This window comes from Oratosquilla oratoria, chromosome 11, assembly GCF_046742065.1.
Source record: "Oratosquilla oratoria isolate Oo_2021 chromosome 11, ASM4674206v1, whole genome shotgun sequence".
Classification (NCBI taxonomy): Eukaryota; Metazoa; Arthropoda; class Malacostraca; order Stomatopoda; family Squillidae; genus Oratosquilla; species Oratosquilla oratoria.
The window spans coordinates 69014098-69031137 of NC_134787.1; the positions used below are offsets into that span (position 1 = coordinate 69014098).

Genomic DNA, 17040 nt, shown 5'->3' on the forward strand with positions numbered 1-17040 from the left:
GACGATGCCAAATTACTCAAGAGAGTAAGAACAGAAGAATATTGCAGATCGCTACAAGAAGACCTAGACAAAATATGGGAATGGAGTCAGAGATGTGAGATGAACTTCAACATTAAGAAATGTAGCATAATGGAATTTGGAAAAAGCAAAAATAGAGTATTGGGTCAATATAGAATTGGAAACAAATAAGTCAAAAAAGTCGATTCAGAAAGGGACCTGGGAGTAACCATCTCAAATGACTTGACACCTGATAAACATGTCAATAAATTACTTTTATCTTGCTAAGATCAATGAAAGTGGCCTTTGACTACATAGATGAGATGGTTAAAAAAATAGTGGTTACACTAATAAGACCTAAACTAGAATATGCTGCAACACTGTGGGCACTTAACACAAAGAAGAGCATAAGAAAATTAGAAAGAATCCAAAGAGCAGCAACAAAAATGGCACCTACACTGTTAAATCTGACATACGAACAAAGATTGGAGAAATTACATCTGTCAACACTGGAACAGAGAGAAAGAGGTGATATGTTAACCATTTACAGAATCATGAAAGTGATGGAAATTCTTGATAGAGACAACTTATTAAAGTGGGACAGAAGAGAAACAAGAGGACACAAAAAGAAATTAAAGAAGGACAGTTACAGAAGAAACCTAAAAAAGAATAGCTTCCCTCATAGAGTGATTGATGTCTGATGTAGGAGAGAAATGAGCATTCACAGATTGGTTACAAAATAGGTCAAGAGAATCATATGAGAGGTACAAAGAAAAAAGAAATAAAGCATAAGATAAAGGAGGCAAAGAGGAGAGCAAATGTGAAATGGGATAAGAGTATGACAGAAAATTTTGAAAGTAATAAAGGAAATTAAGAGAGGAAGAGGAGGTGAATCAAGTAGAGAAAAAAGGGTAAAAGATGCAGATGGAGAGATGATAATGGAAGAGATGGCAGTAAGAGGAAGATAGGCAGAGTATTTCAGGGAGTTGCTAAATGTGAAGGAGGATAGGGAGGGAAAGGTAGTTGCAGTGGAAAACACTAAGAAAATGACAGTGATGAATGAAGAAAATGAGAAATAAGGAAAGATGAGAAAAATGCAGTTATAAAAATGAGAGCAGGTAAGGTACCTGGGTTGGATGGGTATCATGCAAAATGTCTAAAAAAGGGAGGTACAGTGATGGTGGACTGGCTGGTAAGGCTGTTTAACATGCGTCTAAAAGATAGTAGAATGCCAGAGGACTGGAGGAGAGCCTGTATAGTTCTGCATTACAAGGGGAAAGGAGACAAGTGTGAGTATAGTAGTTTCTGAGGGATCAGCTTGTTGAGTGTAGTTGGGAAGGCTTATGGAAGGGTTTTGATTGAGAGGATTAGGAGAGGAACAGAGGGAGTAATTGGTAAGCAACAGTATGGGTTTAGGACGGGTAGGGGTTGCGTACATCAGATTTTCATGGTAAGACAGATATGTGAGAAAGGTTTAGGAAAAGGTAAGGATGTTTTTTGGGCCTTAATAGATTTGGAAAAGGCTTATGACAGGGTAGACAGGAAACAACTGTGGGAGGTATTGCAGATATATGGGATAGGAGAAAAGCTGTTAAGAGCAGTCAAGAGTTTCAAGAGTAGTATAGCCTGTGTTGGAATTAGAAATGGAGAGAGTGAGTGCTTTGAGGTAAAGGTGGGACTTCACTTGGGATGTGTTATGTTGCCTTGGCTGTTCAATTTATACATGGATGGGGTGGAGTGAGAGGTAAACACAAGGGTAATGGGCTGGGGATTGTAGATGGTTAAAGAAAATGAAGGAAAATTGGAGATATGCCAGTTGGTTTTTGCTGATGACACTGTGCTTGTGGCAGGATCTGAGATATTAAGGAAGTTAGTGACAGAATTTGGGAAGGTGTGTGAAACAGGGAAGTTGAGGATAAATCTAGGTAAAAGGTAATGAATTACATAATGATCCACATTCAAAATGAAAGAAGTTAACAGGAACACTTGAGCAATACAGTGAATTGTTACTTTGCATTTCATTCCTTCACATCTCACTGTCAGTATATAAACAAGAAAAACATCAAATGCAAATTTCAAGCAGAAAGCTAGTCTTACACCATGTTCCTTTGGATAGGGACATCTCCCATTCAAGATACTTTCTTAAAAAATTAATCAAAAATACTAAATACCATATGACACTCTTACTTCACCAGTATGTTCTGCATTCATCAAATGATTTTTTTTACAAGCTTTCAAAAACATAAAGAAAATAATCTTTAGTGTACCAACATCCTTAGGTCTGCTTGGTGTGATATTGGTGCATGTCAAACTGAGAGTTAACAAACAGGGCATGGTGACAGCAAGGTGGCTCTGACAGATCTGGAAGGGGTACTGATCCCTTCTTTCACCAGGTGATCTTGCTGGAGGCAACTCTTCAGTTATGTGGCAATAGGGAAGAGTATCCTCAACATACTTTTTCTAGCCCCTTCCCCATGTTATAGCAAAATGATTCCTATATAGGGCGGTTCAGATGTACAGGCAGCTACTGAGCTGTACTACTACCATATTGAAGTATGGGGCAACAACTAGACCAGCACCACCCATGTGTGGGAGATGACTAGAGGCTTCCATGAGTAAATGGAGAGGCAGCAGTTAACTATTTCTCTGAGAGTGGAGGAAAGCCTAGCCTCCTAGTAAAAACATGTAAATTTCAGAGACTTAAAAAATACAACTTACTCTACCTCATGAATCTAGGAACATGTGACATGTGAAGGCTTCTTTCCTTGTACAAGTGTATGTACTGTTGCCTTGGCTTAGTATCCTCTTTCCCAATGCCCTTTTTACCCCATCCATCCATCTCATCCTTGGTTGCCCTATCATGTTCACTCCATTCACCTCTGCCTTCCACACTTTTACTAATCTTTCTTCACTCATTCTTTCCATGTGTCCAAACCATCCCAATACTTTCATCAACCCTATCTCTAAATTCCTTTTACACCCCTACTCTCCTCATCATTTCATTTCTCACTTCATCCAACCTAATAACCCCTACCATACTTCTCAAGCATTTCATCTCAAACACATTTAAGCTCCTCTCTTATGTTCCATGAATAAGAGTAAAACCAAAATAATGTTCAATTATAAAAGTTATAAGGAAAGAAAATGTGGTTGCTGGTGAGAATCTTTTAATAATTAAAGGGTATAACTATTCTGGCCACATTCTAAAACAATCATGAAAATTAAATTAGTTGGAAAATCCTTAGTAAAAACAAACATTATGAGAGGCTCTCTATTTGTATATCTGAAACACAAAGTTTACAATGTGTATCATACCAGCTATAAGCTACGAATACGTGAGAGCTTGGAAACTGATAAGGCCATGGAGACAAAGATAAAAAGTGCATGAAGAGTAATAGAAATGTTATGGACAGCATTAAAAGATCAGAAGAGAGCAAGCCAAGTTAACCTCTTCCATACGGTGCCGCCTACATAGGCGGCATGAGGAGCAAGTGGATACGCAAGGCTGCCATATCGGCATCTTGATTATATTTATTGTAGTTGTCCCTGTGTAACTGACATACTCTCTAAACTGGCTTCATCACATTTTCTATGGTTATCAAAATTCACGGGTGAAAGAGAGAACGATCGATATAAGCGGTGACTATTTTTTATGATGCGAGTATTATGACACAGCATCGTATGTCTGGCAGCTAATGCTGCCCGTGAGATTTTGGCCCGGAGTGAAGTGGTTAAAGAAAAGACTGGAGTAAAAGATACTGTGGAAGTGATAAAAGAGTGAAATAATATTGGGTAGGGAAGAAAGCCAGAAATGGGGATGGCAATTGGATCAAATGTCACTGACTGGATGCTGCAAGAACAGGAGGCATGGAAGAGGACCAGACAGAAGGTGGAAAAGAGATATAGAGAAATTTGAGGGAGTCATATGGCAGAGGTTACCAGTCATGGCTCATGACTCTTGGACAAGGTTGAGAGAAGCCTACACTCAGCAATGAACTCTGACTAAATGACTGACACAGACACACACAGAAGAGGACTGTGATTCATTACAATCAGACCTGGACAAAATCTAGAAATGGACTCAAAAGTGGGAAATAAACTTCAATATCAAAAAATGTAGAATAATGGAGTTTGGAAAAGTAAAAACAGAATTTCAAAAAATTATAAAATTGATGAAGAAATAAAAAAAAATGCACTTGGAAAGGAACCTTGGAGTAATAATCAGCAAAGACATGACACTGGACAAACATATAAACAAAGTAGTCAGAGAAACCTCCAACCTATTAAGGTCAATGAAAGCGGCATTCAACTATTTGGATGAGGAAATTATTAAAAAAATATTAGTTACATTGATTAGACCAACACTGGAGCAGAGAAGAGAAAGAGGTGATCTACAGTGCCCGCAATGGAAAAGTTCCCACTATGCATTGTTCCCACACAATTAGAGGTGCACACTATGTTTGCGGTCCCAGCCATATGATCTGGGGGCGGAGCTTGTGATGGCATGAGTCACACTAGCCCTCCTCCCTCCACCACTCGTTAACACCTCACATGCCAGTGTGCTCCCAGAGCCCGGTAAGAGAGGGTGTTTGTTGCCTTGCTCTTTTGTGCCTCAACACACAAAACTTACATTAATTTTGGAACCCTACCAAACGACTCCAGCTCATCACAATGGGGCATAAGAAGCTCAATGCGTGCTCTCACCCTATTGGAGCAGGGAATGCCTGGGAAATGTGTGGCGGAGAAACTGAGTGTGAACAGACGGTCCATTTACAGGCTGAAAATGGAGGCAGCCAAGCTCCCATCCAACACCACACCACCACGGAAACCAGGCTCTGGGGGCAAGAGGAAGACTACTCCTAAGACTGACTGCATTCTAAAGCGTGAAGTAATGAAGAATCCGTCCATAACAGCAGCAGAATTAAAAAATAATCACCCTGAAAACGTCGCCATCTGCACCATCCAACATCGCCTCCAAAAGGACCTTAAGCTGCCCTGTCACCATGCAGCTAAGAAACCTCTGCTCATGGAAAGAATGATGAAGAAAAGGATCGCATTTGCAAAGAAATAGATGGACTGGACACCAGACCAGTGGATGCAAGATGGTGCCTCTCCCCACAGGGCCAAAAGTGTAAAAACATTACTTGCAAGCAATAATATTCCTCTGCTGGAGTGGCCTGGTACTCCTGACCTTAACCATATATAAAATGCCTGGAACATGATAAAAGATGAAGTGGAGAAAGGTCGGCCCACCTCAATCCCAAAGCTGAAGGAACACCTGGTAAAGTTGTGGGTTACAATGGATGTCTCTTATTTGGGGAAACTAGCCACATCCATGCCCGAGAGGCTTGAAATGGTGCTGAAAGACAAAGGGGATATGACTAAATACTAGATGTACATATAAGGATGCAATAAAACAAATGTAACTTGTACTTTTGTGTATTTTTATCCAAAAAGATGTAGTGGGAACTTTTTCGTTGTGGGCACTATACTATCTATAGAATCATGAAAGGAATGAAAATCCTTGATAGGAATGATTGACTAAAAATGACAATGGAAAAACAAGAGGTCATGAAAAGAAACTCAAAAAGGATAACTATAGAAGGGATCTGAAAAAAAAAAAAGTTCCTACACAGAGTGCATATCTGGAATAACTTAGTCAAAGAAACAGTGTGTGCAAATACTATTCAAGATTTTGTAAAAAAAAAAAAAAAAAAAAAAAATAGTGGGAACTTTTTCGTTGTGGGCACTGTATCTTTAGAATCATGAAAGGAATGGAAATCCTTGATAGGAATGATTTACTAAAAATGACAATGGAAAAACAAGAGGTCATGAAATGAAACTCAAAAAAGATAACTATAGAAGAGATCTGAAAAAAAAAAAAAAAAAAAAAAAAAAAATATTCCCACACAGAGTGCTGGATATCTGGAATAACTTAGACAAAGAGACAGTGTGTGCAAATACTATTCAAGATTTTAAGAAAAAAACTTGATGCTGAAAGATACAAAGACAGGTCACCACGAGCATAGCTCCCTTCCTGTGTAATACAACTAGGTAAATACACACACACGATCGTTGAATTGACGGCAAAGATTGGAACTCCAGAAAAAAAAAGCAATTTTCATGGATTTCAACGATGAGGGAGTACCTGTGTTGTATTAGTAGGGAAGGGGAAAGCTCATGGTGTAGTGGGAAGGTGAAGAAAAAGGAGAAGGGGAGGGATTATTGAGGAAAATGGAAGAAAATGAGGAAGGGGACGAACGGGCCCCAGACGTCAGAAGGAATGTAAACAAGAGATGTGCAGCCAACAGAGGTGAAGTTGAACAAATCAGTAAAGGCATAAGAATTACAAATATAGATAAGAGCAGCACAATACAAAGTGGAGATAATTATTTCTATGGATTTAATGGGGGAGGAGATGACAACCTCCCCCCGATTACCAAGTCTAGCAGAAAAACTAACAAAAATGAATGAATCATGGGAGGTTAGGGTCAGTCAACTTGCACTGATTACACAAAGAGTGGATAAATTAGAAGAACTAAAGAAGAACCAAAACCTATATAAATAGAAGAATTAAAAAAACAGTTAAAAGAAGTAAAGGATGAGAATGAAGAATTAAAGAGGAATAATAAAGAGGATATAGAGTCCATAGTAAAAGAGGTAAGTGGTTGGAAAAAGGTTCAGGAGAATAGCAAAATTTAATTTAGAGATACACTAAACCCTTGATTTAATGGACAAATGCGTGCAGACCCTTGTCTGTTATTTGCAAAAGTCCGTTACAGACGCTCCTCTACCTACGTTCATTCGTTTTACGTTTTTTCAATTTTACGTTTGAACTGACTGTAAAAAAAAAAATTGTAAAAAAAAAAAAAAAAATTGAGTGAATTTTTTAGTTTAGTGCACTCTCCGTAGTTCAAACGATACTTGCGCATGACGCTGCGTCCATTGTTTACATTGCACAAACGACAAACTGAACATGCCTTGCCGCCTCCTCCTTCTCCACCATCTCAATTTATGTTGCTTGAATTTAATTTATTTGAAATTAATGTTATTATTTTACAATGTTATGTGTATAATTAATGATTTAGGGGTGTTTTATAAGATACGGTAATAGAATTTACGGATGTATAGTACAGTAACAACTTACGTTCATTTTCAACTTACGTTTGGCCGTTCGGAACGTAACTAAAACGTAAGTTGAGAAGCATCTGTATTTGAAAATCAGGTCCGTCCATTACCAATTCTGGATACCAGACATAAGTCCGTTAAGTAGAAAATTGTCCATTAGGTTTCGGCGTGCACATACGTATTAGATATGTAATAAAAAGCTACAGTACATATGTATAATGATGTACATGACATATAAAGAAGAAATTGAACCATTTACCTTAAATCTAGTTGCTACTATTTACATATGTACAGTACAGGTACTATTTGACCATTACTACCGGACAATTATTGGACAAATTTTCATTTTATGTAATTTGTCCGGTATTTGTTTGTTACTACTGGACACCTATCGGACAAATTTTCATTTTATGGACTTCATCCAGAATTTCACTCTTACTACTGGACACACTTTTTAGTCCGCTAAATCGAAAGTCCACAAATTCGAGGGTTGAGTGTATAGTGAAACAACAGATGAAGGAACACACTAAGGACACAGTTATTAAAGTGATGAGAGAGAAGGAGAATATAGTAAGAGACTTAGCAAATAAAAAGAAATGTATAATTATGTTAGGAATGGAAGAGAAACATAATAATCCAAATAGGACTACAAGAGTAAGAGATGAGAAAGAGTGAACAGGGTACTAAAAATATTTCAATAAGGTGAACATGAAATAGGGAAAAAGATTGAAGAAATACATAGACTGGGGAAATACAGTATAGACAAGACCAGACCAATTAAGGTTAAATTCAGGTCACAAACGACAGCAGAGAATATCTTATCAAAAACAGGAAAACTAGCAGAAAGTGATCAGTGCAAAGAGGTATGGATAAAAAGAGAGATGAATAGAGGAAGAAAAAACAAAAAGAATCTAAGCTAAGGAAAAAAATGAGAACAGAACAGAGTCAAAGAGAAATTCTATTGGATAGTGGATATGAAAGTGAGGAAATGGTTCATAGCACAGCAAAACAGAAGGGAAACAGAAAACAGGATGGAGGTAACAGAAAATTAAAAGTGTCCTTCACAAATATAAATGAATTAATAACAGGCTTGAATGAACTGAATGATTACCTGATGGAAAAGGAACCTGATATAATGGGAATTGTGGAGACAAAATTGAAAGGTCCATTACCACCTAACAGTGTAGGATATGGTGTATATAATTATTGGATTAGAAACAGAGAAGTAAAACAAGGTGGTGGAGTTATGTTCCTAAGAAGGATATAAATGTGAGGAATGTTACATATGGAAAGAATAGAGTGGAAATGATCATGATGGAAATAGAGGACAGGGACAAGAGCAGGAAGTTTGTGGTAAATTATGTGCCTCCTAAAATGGCTTCATGGGAAGAGAACACAAAAGTTTGTTTTCAGACTCAAGGATAACACTAAGATAATGGAAGATGGAAGAATAATTATAATTGGTGACTTTAATTGTAAAGAAATCTGCTGGGAAGAAATGACAGTAAAGGGTGGAGATGACTTATGGGGAAATGTACTACTTGATATGATTATAGAACATACAATGATGCAATGTATACAAGAGAATACTAGGTATAGAAATGAGGAAAAGCTATTGAGACTAGACCTAATAATCACATCAGAACCTGAAATAGTGGACAAGAATGAATATAAAACACCACTAAGTAAAAGTGACCACATATTAGTAGAACTGGAACTGAATGAAGAAAAATACATGAGAAAAAACAAACAATAGAAAGGGAAGAATGATGTATGGAAAAACAAATTCTGATAAAATGAGAAAAAAAAATTAAAAAAGCAGACTGGGAAAGGATATACAAAGAGGAAACAACAGAAGAGAAATGGAAAATCTTGACAAAAATATATAAGGAGTGGAAAAGTATGTTCCATGACAAAAACAAGAAAAAGTACATGTAGAATGTTGGTACAACAAAAGATGTAGGGAGTTCAAAGATAAGAGATAAAGCTTGGATAAAATGGAGGAAAGAAAAAATCCCAAAAATGGAAAATATATACTGGTTATTGAAATGAATATGTACAAGTGTGCAGAGAAGAAAGAGAAAATACAAAAAGGATGTCATAGAAAAACTTAAAAGATCAACCAGAACTATTTCATAGATTTGTAAACAACAAACTGAAAAACAAACAAGAATTAGTGAAACTACAACAAGGAGGAATAGAATACACAGAGGAAATAGAAATGGCAGAAATTATGAACAAGCATTTTCAATCAGTGTTTATGATGGAGAACATACAACTTAGAGATGTCAAGTGGGAGGGGAAAGTCCCCCTTATGAAAGAGAAGTAATAAAGAATGAAATAATGAATCACTTGAGTATTCTCGATGTTAGAAAACTGCATGGTCCAGAAGAAATGGCAAACTGGATTTTGAAAGAATAAAGGAACAAACTAACAGACAAAATACATAGTCTAATATGCAGTTCATTGAAGGAAGGAAAAGTTCCAGAAGATTGGAAAAGAGCAAATATAGAACTAATATATAAGGGGGGAAACAAAGAAGATCCTACAAACTATAGACCCTCTCTTACAAGTACAGTAGCTAAAATTTGTGAAAGAATGATCAAAATTAGATGGGTAAAGCATTTGGAAAAAAAACAATATACTAAATCTGAGGCAGTTTGGATTTATATAAGGAAGATCATGTGTCACAAACTTGATGTGATTCTATTCAGGACTAGGAGGGGGTTTACACAGTCTAACAGTTCATTGAATGCGGTTCGACAGACATGTGTTTAAAGTGATGTGTGAACGGGGTATTTGGTTGTCGAACAACGTGTTTGACAACCAAATACCCCATTCACATGTTCACACATCACTTTAAACATGTGTCTGTCGAACTGTGTTCGACGAACTGTTAGACCGCGTAACCCCCTCTAATAGATATAATACAAAAGATGGATGGGCTGATTGTGCCTTTCTAGACCTGAAAAAAGCTTTTGATAAGGTGCCACATAAGAAACTGCTAAAGAAATTAGAAACTACAGATGGAATACAGGGCAAAGTACTTAAGTGGATGGAAGACTTCTTGCATGAAAGGAAAATGAGAGTAGTGATAAGAGATAAACATTCCAATTGGGATTAGATGATTAGTGGAGTTCCACAAGGAACAGTTTTGGCCCCAGTAATGTTTGCTATATTAATGATATGGATGAAGGAATTAAAAGTTATATGAGCTTCTTTGTAGATAATGCAAAAATGTTTAAAAAAGTGAGCACCGGAAAAGATTGCAAGTCACTGCAGAGTGACCTCAGTAAAGTATGGGAATGGAGTAGGAAGTGAGAGATGGAATTTAACATTAAGAAATATACTATAATGGAATTTAGAAAAAGCAAAAAAAGAATAGTGGAATCATATACACTGGAAGAGGAAGAAACTAAAAAAGTGGAAAAAGAGAAGGACCTAAGAGTCATTATTATGAATAATATGTCCCGAGAAACATATAAACAAAATTATTGAAGAAACTTATAATCTAATAAGATCAAAGTGGCATTTACATACCTGGATGAACAAATGGTGAAGAAAATACTAGTCACTTTGATAAGACCAAAATTGGAGTATGCAGCGACGACATGGTCACCAAGTACAAAAAAAATGCATAACAAAACTTGAAAGAATACAAAGAGCAATTACGAAATTGGCACCAACACTCTCAGAACTATCATATGAGGAGAGGCTGGCAAAACTTGAACTACAGACATTGAAGCAAAGAAGAGAGGAGACTTGATGACTATTTATAGAATAATGAAAGGCTTGGAAACTATTGATAGAGAGGATCTAATAAGATGGGATGGTAGAGATACAAGAAGACATGGAAAGAAAATCAAGAAAGACAATTATAGAAGAGACCTGAAAAAGAACAGCTTTCCCCACAGGTAATAGACGTTTGGAACAAGTTGGATGAAAATGTAGTGTGTGCAAAAACGATACACAAATTTAAAAACAGGCTAGAGAAAATGAGATATGAAGACGGAACACCACGAGCGTAGCTCTCCTTCCTGTAAAATACAACTAGGTAAATACACACACATGCCAAACCATGGAGACAGAAATTCTAAGGTTTGAGAACAACACTCAAAATTGTGGACCAATATTTGATGTCAGTTTGGGCCTATGGAGAAAATGGTATGCATAAGAAATCCACCAACAACTATGAAAACAAAGAAAACCTACAAATGACACAAAATATAGCCTTGAGAATAATGACTAGCTTCACTTAAGCAACTAAAATAAATCTACAACCAGAAACATAAATTTTCCCCCACATAGATGCATGTGAAAATGACCACCACATAGCTCTATGTTCAGAGTCCCTGAACAAACTTATTTATCACATTACAGCCCACAGGCCACAAAAAATGAACCCCAGTAGCACAGTACTCTAAGATCTAAAATTACCTACCCTTGTATACTGCAATTAGGTAAATTACTAAATAAACATTTCCAGCAAGACAAAAAAAATCCAGTAGCTCAGTAAGCAACCCTAGCCATCAACCTAGAAAAGAAATCATTCCCAAGACCCACAAGAGTAGCATTAGCTTGTCTATACTTAGGTCATATCTGAAAAAGACCTGGGAGTAATTATTTCAAATGACTTGTCCCCTGATAAACAAATAAACAAAATTGTCAGAGAATCCTACAATTTGCTAAGGGCTATAAAAGTGGCGTTCACAAAGAAATGGTTTAAAAAAAATATTAGTCACATTATCAAGGCTTAGACGGGAGTATACTGCAACACTATGGTCACCCAGTGCCAAAAAGAATATAAAGAAAATTGAATGAATCCAGAGCGCAACTATGAAAATGGCCCCAGCACTTTTAAACCTGTTATATGAGGAGAGACTGGCTAAATTGAAATTACTGACTATGGAACAAAGAAAAGAGGCAACTTACTGACCATTTACAGAATCATGAAAGGCACGGAAGTTCTTGATAGAGAGGACTTACTAAATTTGGACAAGAGAAACAAAAGAGGACATGAAAAAACTCAAAAAGGATAGTTATAGAGGAGACCTGGAAAAAAAAAATCCACACAAAGTGGTAGACATCTGGAACAAACTGGACAAAACAATAGTGTGTGCAAAAATCATACACGAATTTAAGAGCAAACTAGACACTGCAAGATATAAAGATGGGACACCACAAGCATAGCTCCACTTCCCGTAAAATATAACTAGGTTAATATAGCACTAAAATTATATCAGCAAAGAATTAGCTTGACAACAGACATCAAGCATCTATGTAGAAATTGTCACACAAAAGACAGAACACATCTCACAATGCCCTACTTAAGAAAAATTCTACAAAATCTCTTGACTGACGAGATCTATGGGATAGCTAGTTTTCTGAGGGTGTAAGTTTCCTACAAGAGTGAAGAGGACAAGGAGACTGTCTGATTGACTGATGAACCCCACAAATGGAGACTGCTGCAGAGCACTGATGTTTGTGCATGTATTTGGTCTGGAGTATTTTTGGAACATAAGGGTCTGGGGTTGTTTCATATTACCAGTTTGCAGTACAGAGGAAAGGAGGTGCTGAAATGCTGCTTTCTTAAAGAAAAAAAAAAAAAAAAGGCTTCTTTCACTTTACAAGGTAGCCAAGTCAAAAACATGCACCCCCTTTCCACTCCCCGTAACTCCTGGGGTGGAGATGGAGATAGAGATAGAGATAGAGAGAGAAAGAGGGGAGGGGGGGAATAAGTTGAAAAATGTAATAGTGTGAATCAACTTGGGCTTTTTCTGTAAGCCCCTTGAGGTCACACCTATAAATAAAGGTGAGATCTGCATCAAGTACTGGGTGGTGAGGTGGCTGTGGCATCCTTTCTCCTTGTGGTGCATTTCTGGGGTGTTCCCTTTGCTACTTCATTGTAGGTCCTTCACTGGCATGTGCATGCAAGAAGACCCCTAAACTTGGGGAACAAAACCAGAGCAATTCATGCTGAACACCATAAATCTTGTAAACTATTCCTGGGTACCCAATTCCACCAGTTTTACATAAAATTATTAAACTAGCCCTCTACCAATGTACTACTGAGTTTGTTTTTAGTTCTATCACAGTATCATAGTATGCTCTTTCTATACAAACTTTCTAGTATGTCCTATGATGAGAAACCATACACATACAGTGCATGCATATGACAATATGGAAACAATGGAAAGTCTTCTTCTTCCAGTATATAAAAAAAATGGCCCTTTCCTTCCTCCAATTCCCAGGGCTGAAAAACCAATCTTTAATGATTATAATAACTCAGAAACACCTATTGCAATATACAGCAAGTACCAATATTAGTGAAGTATACAACCAAATGTAAATCTATAAGGGGGAAGAAGACTTTATCATATGGATAGAATATATCTACATAAGTATATACCTGTAAAACTGTTATGTAAACACACAAGTGATTAAAAATGTAGTGATATTCCAGTCATCCCTACCCATATGTATATAAAGATACATGGACATACAACACATTCATTCATAGATAACCTGTGACAAGTAAAACTGAAGGAATGCTCCCTAATAACCTGATACATACCCATACACACACATTTACATGCAGTACACACTCAAAATTCTGAGTAGACATTAAATACAAACATACATACATATACCAAAGGCTTTTTCCCCCTTACAAGGGAGGTAGCCAAAAAACAAAGGCATAAAAACTATTCCCACCCATTCCATCCCCAATACACTCCACTCCTCTCTGCCCTCTACCCTCCCTCTCATCTTAGCACCTCCTGGATGACGGGTCATCCCTGTATCTTGTCTACTGCCCTGGGTCAAGAGCAGTGTTGCAAGACACAGCACATCCACAGCAAGGCCGCTTCATTAAATCAGCGACCCCCTCTCTCCGCCCCTTCATGCAGAAAAGGAGAAGACGGGAAGAAATCCCTTTGGGCTGCGTCAAATTTTTCTCACACATACTACCTCGCCCCCCCCATCCCCCCACCCATTCCACCTCATGCATCCCAACATCATCCATATACAATCATTTTCCATTCATCCTTGTCTTCTGTCCTCTCCCGTCCTTCCTCAACAGACATTCCCCTCTTCCCCAAAGCCCCTTTCACCCCATCCATCCATCTCATCCTAGGTCACCCCCTCATGTTCACTCCCTCCATATCTGCCTTCCATACCTCTTTTACTAGTCTTTCTTCACTCATTCTTTCCATGTGTCCAAACCATCCCAATACTCTTTCATCCACCCTATCTCCCAACTCCCTTACCACCCCTGTTCTCCTTTTCACCTCCTCATTTCTCACTCGATCCAGCCTAGTAACCCCCCATCATACTTCTCAGACACCTCATCTCAAACACATTCAAACTCCTTCTCTCTTCCTCTCTTAAATTCCATGTTTCTGCCCCATACAGTGGTGTTGGCACAATCATTCCTTCATACAATCTCCTCTTAGCATCCATTCCCAAATGTCTATTTCTCATTACACTTTTTAATCCACCAAGGCATTTACTCGCTTCTCTTAATCTACATTCTACCTCCACTCCTCCCTTTCCTGCCACATTTGCACCCAAGATCTAAAACTATCCACTTCCTCCAGTTGCTCTCCTTTAATGCTCACTTCCAGTCTGCTGCCACTTTCACCCCTTGTACATCTCATCATCTTACTTTTACCCACATTTATCTTCAACTTTCTTCTTTCACACACTCTCCCAAACTCTGTCACCAACTTCCTCAATCCCTCCTCTGATCCTGCTACAAGTGCAGTGTCGTCCACAAACAACAGCTGGCTCACCTCCCACTTTTCTCTATTTTCTTTAACCATCTCCAATCCCTGACCCACCATCCTTGCATTTACCTCACGCACCACCTCATCCATGTATACATTGAACAGTCAGGGCGACATAACACATCCCTGACAAAGTCCCACCTTTACCTTGAACCACTCACTCTCTCCATTTCTAATCCTGACACATGCTCTACTACTCATTATCCCAGAATACTTTTATACAAAAATACATACACTCAAGATCATAAAACAAGCACTCCCTAACAGACCACCAAATGCAATACTTCACCAAATTCCCCTAGAAATCAACCCAGCAATGAATTCACTCCCAAAATGAGCAAGACCTGTACTGTTACAAAAATTTTATATTATCCAGTCAAATTCCAGAAACACGCATGCTATCTAACATGAAAGTTGTCTAATAGCTCCTAACCTACCCTTTACATATGAAAATGGATCTTTCAAATGAAAAATAACAAATAAATAAATAAATAAAAATGCATTTGTGTGTTACTGGACCAGAACCCACGATCCTGTGCTAGCAGTGCCAACACAGAATCACACTAGTAACAGATGCCAATTGATGCAACCCTCACACAGAAGACACTAACCTAGGCTCAGTCTTTCCAGAGAGCAACACAAAATCGCTTCACTGGGTGATTTATGGGCTGAATTGATGGCTATGACAGTTTTTCTAAGGGACATTGGTTTCCTGCAAAAAGAATGGGACAATAGATGGACTGATTCACTTATCAAATTTATTTTAATTCACTATATTTTTTTAGAACACTGATGGTTCCACCAAATGTATCATAGGCAGTGGCAGCTCATGTGTAGGTACTGCAGAACTGCAACATCCCCTATTTTCACTCAATATTATTGATAATATTCAATATACATTTTTGTTTTTATTCTTCATACTTGTACATTACCTCATCCAGCTTAATGTCAGTAGCAATCCCCTAGTTCATGAAAAATTTACAAAAATCCTTGTAAAATGTGTGCTTCACAGTTCCAGTGATGCACTGTTTGACTGTTGTGTGCATGTGCACATGTTTGAGATAAGAAGCCACATGCTAAGTATAGAGAGCATTGCCACTCACGCAGTTCCGACCCTGTTGTACAAGTGAAAGGTGGTGTTTCTTTTTGACTGTGTTGTGCTTAAAAATTGTGTACATTCTTGAATGTGATATACAGTATATGTATTTCTTTAACTCTTTCTTTATACTTGTACACTAATCCTTAAGCTTAATGTTCGCAGCAGCTCCACTGATTTTAGCTACAAGCCACCACTGATCATGGGTACGGATTAAAATATCAGCTTTCACCTAGTTCCACAAGGGAATATCAGTACACTCCATAAAGAATACACATTTCAAAAGATTAACCCTTTTACTGCTGAATATAGATGCATCAGCCCAAAATTTAATTACCATTAACTGCAGAAAGTGGATTTACCTCATTTGCTACAATGCAAAAAGTTGACACAACCCGTGATTTACAAACACAAAACATAATATAAAAAGTATGCCATTGAAGTGAACAGTAAATATATGATAACGAGTTAATTTACTCAAAATGATCTTATCACCAACCTTTCTTACAATTTTTTTAACAAGACAATTTTTCATAATTTTTTTTATTTTCTTCATATATTCATCAAATATATCTTTACAAAGCAAGAGTAAAAGGACGTTAGTTCTGGACATGAAAACTCTAAAAAAGCAGAGGGAATAGATTGTTCTTTTTTTTTGTGGATAATTAGATCGTTATGTGAATGATCTTAAAATCTGTTTCTGCAGTGAGAGGGTTAATGAGCAAATTTCACCTTGATTTCAAATATTTCATCAGATATTCAGAAAGTTTACTATCAATCTTGGTGTTAAGGAGAAAAAAATAGTTCTTTTTTCAATACTTAAGTCAAGCTTGTTCCCAGGTTTACCAGAATATGATACAAACAAAAGTGTAAAAAAATTCTGAATGAACAGGAATTAAATTATATACTAACTACAAACAATGCAAAAAAAAGACATCAAAATATACAAAATATAGCACATAACACCTTCCTTTTAACAATTAAAATAAAAGTTATCAACAACTCACTCATCCCAAAACAAAACTCAAACAA

The 17040-nt window shown here is 37.3% G+C and overlaps 1 protein-coding gene across 2 annotated transcripts in view; it reads right to left on the bottom strand.

Moving 5' to 3' along the window:
* Positions 1-15640: 15640 nt before the first annotated feature.
* LOC143029913 (plasminogen receptor (KT)-like) overlaps positions 15641-17040 on the bottom strand; it is a gene marked incomplete at its 5' end in the record, with an annotated part of 38298 nt that continues 36898 nt past the window's right edge. Inside the window, 1 exon segment of one of the 2 annotated variants that reach the window (XR_012966892.1) lies at positions 15641-17040. This exon segment is cut by the window's right edge and continues 221 nt beyond it. 2 annotated transcript variants of the gene reach the window in all.